Source organism: Pteropus medius, unplaced genomic scaffold (assembly GCF_902729225.1).
Source record: "Pteropus medius unplaced genomic scaffold, Ma_sr-lr_union100, whole genome shotgun sequence".
Taxonomy (NCBI): Eukaryota; Metazoa; Chordata; class Mammalia; order Chiroptera; family Pteropodidae; genus Pteropus; species Pteropus medius.
The window spans coordinates 10,135,627-10,138,946 of NW_024353517.1; positions in this window are offsets into that span (position 1 = coordinate 10,135,627).

Sequence of the window (3,320 nt, forward strand, 5' to 3'; positions counted from 1 at the left end):
ACACACACACAGCCTCCTTCCAAAAAACAATGTTTCGATTCCCTCCCGACATGGTCGGCTGTCCCCTCACTGCCCCCTTCCAGAGGTAAGTCCACTGGGCAGTCAAGGGGCATATTTGAGAATGAGGGGCTCCCTATGCCCTTCGCCTCTGAATGCCTCACACCATTCACCTCAGTGAGGAACAAGAAACCATTTCTATTCATGGTATCACCAAGAGGGCTGAGGAAGAGGAGAAAGAAGACGTAGTTGGAGAGGTGGGGGAGGGGGGAGACTGCCATATACCCGCTTCTCCTCCAAGAAGGAGCCTCGAGTAGGTCTGAACTGTATTTGACCACGCCACCTGCCCTCCCCTGGCTCAGTTTACCTTCTCAGCCAGGTGGGGAGAGTGATATTTACACACAGTGCCTCATGGAATTCCAAGAGCCTTAATTAATGTTTGCACTGTGCTTTGAGATCTGTGATGAAAGGAAAACATAAAAGTGCATAGTGTTATTACTGAAATAGTCATTTGGATGGCTTGCCATGGTCAAGCCCTACCGCCTGAATCATGCTACATTCCTCCTCACCATGGCACCATGATTCAGAGGCAGAAACAAAAAGTGGCCTGTCCACGAGCCCAGGTGACACGCACCCAAGAGGGGCAGACACTGCCTGGAGTGGGTCGCCACACAGCTCTCAGCCCCATCAACCACCAGCCTCCCTTCCAAATAATATTCCAAAGGAAGAACTGCCTCCCTCTTACTACCCTGGTACCGTCACATCCCGAAATGGGGTCTTCAACTGCATTTCCACAGAACTTGCAAGAATAAGGTCTCCCTCTTTGCCTTCTTTCCTTTCTTTCAAATCCTAACATTCAACCACTCTGTGCCAGGCCGTGCACTGGATGCTGTGGACAACACAAGGATGAATCATAAAGAGCTGGCATTCAGTAGGAAGGGAGGAAAACATGGACATTGATGAAGCACCTACTGTGAACCAGAGAGCCTGCCTTATTACATCTCTATATTATTTCATCTACACCAAGTTTCTCATCCTCACTACAACTGACATTTGAGAAGTCCTTATTGTGGGAAGCTGTCCTGTGTATTTTAAGATGCTTAGACCATCCCTAGCCTCTACCTACTAGATACCAGTGGCTTCCCATGGACATGGAATTGCATGTCCAAATTGTGACAACCAGAAATGTCTCTAGCGATTGCCAAATATCCCTGGGGGAACCAACACACACACACACACACACACACACACACACACATACACACACGCACACACTGAGTTGAGATTACTGATCTACTAAATAATCCTGTGAGTGGGAGTAATTGCCCCCGTTTTATAGATAGAAAAGCCAAGGCTCAGGGCAGTTAACTCATTTGCCTGAGGTCACATGCTAAGCGACAGAACCAGGATTTAATCCCTAGCCTGTGGATTGATTGTATGTTATTTGCATCACCGTTGGGTTGTGTGCTCAATGCACATAACTACCATAGATAGAAGTGAGGTTGTTCAGTTAAGGATCGTGAAATGATGCCAGAAGTGAGGTCCTTGGGAGAACCTTCCTCAAGGTCAGGCTGACAAATGTGGGTGCACATGAAGGGATGGGGCTTGAGTTTCATGTAGAAGATGACCTTAAGAGATGAGCAGGATCTGGAAATAGGGGGGCGGGGGGAGTGAGTTAAGAAAAACCATTGAGTCAGAGCAAGAAGGAGAGAGGGCTCTCTACCAGAGACTGAGTTTGGCTGGAGCCTAGGTGTGTGACAGGCCTCACCGTAAGGGCTGGGAGACCTCCCTAAGGAGTGCGATATCCCTCTGCAGGCACTAGAGAGCCAGTGAAGATTTTAGAGGAGGGTAGAGGCATAGTGAGATCCACACTGCAGAAAGTGTAGTGTGGCAGGGTTTCCAGGTTTCATGGAGGACTCTTGGGTGTCCTATATGCCACAGGGCATATAGTTTTCAAAACACTCCTTTCATCCTCCTTGGTCCTGGATAGGACATGGACAGTAACCAAGGGCATGCAGGAAGGACCAGTTTCCCAGATTGGGAGGGGCTATAGGGTTTCAGCTACAGGACCTCTGAGTTTTAGCTCACTGAGACTCCCTCTTTCGTGAGGAAGGACATTCTCTCCTACGAAGAAAGCAAAATGGTCTCAGTCAGCCCCCAGAAGTGAGATCTATTATTGGTGAAAGTAAAAGGCTGATTCACCACTCGCAGGCCCCATAAACTTCAGGGTTCACTTTCCAGCCCCCCTCGGAGAACCAGAAGGGCCTGAGAATTCTGATCTCTCCCATCCAGGAATGTTTCTATAGTCTAGTTAATAAGCATAGAATCCAGGGAATTGAAGGTCATGTGATTTAGCCTCCCCACTGGGGAGGAAATGCCTCCACAGCACCTTGAAGACATGGAGTTATGACCCTGCTAGGTTCTCTTCAGGGATAAGAAGGGCAGTACCACAGAATGAGGTCCCGCCCCACCGCTAGATCGGCAGAATAAAAAAGACGGAGAACACCCAGAGTTGGCAAGGATGCAGGTGTTCTTAATTGATGAAAATATAAATTGCTAGAGTAGTGACTATCAAAATTCAAAATGTATAAACCCATTCGCCAGGGTCAGTGCCAATACACAGACATGATCACGTGTGTGCACAAAGCTGTACGTTCAAGAATGCTCACTGCAGCATTGTTTGTAAAAATAAATTATTGTAAACAGCATAAATGTCTGTCCATAAGACTGTGATTCCATGCATCGTGGCAAGCCAAACCCAATAGCCAATTTGAAAAAATAAGATGCTCTTTTATTTGCTGAAAAAGAAAAATATATCCAATGTATTAAGCAGATTACACACACACACACACACACACACACACACACACACACACACACAAATAAATAATACAATTGTACTTATTGGTTTTAGTTATAAATATATAACTTCTCAGTTATATTTCAACATACGGAAAATATAGTAAAGAAAAGCAATGTCATTCTTTATTGATAATGATAACACAAAAAGCCAGAAAATGGTACAAAACATCAATTTTCCCACCCAATGGCCCTTCGGTGCCCAGAGAGTCAGCCTTGGATGGGCAGCCGGGGCTTTCCCTTCAATTCTCTCCTTCCCCAGGTCGACTGCTCTGCTCTCACCTGCTGCTCCCTTCACAGTGGCCCGGCCATCTTGGATGCAGAGAGGCCATGGAGCACCAGAGCTCCCAGTGGGCATATGTGGTTCCAGCTCATTCCCATGGCCCTGGCTGTTCTCTGAAGGAGGAATGGTAAGTTGTTCCTCGGAGCAGTGAATCTCAAATACCAACAGGTATCCCTGGTGC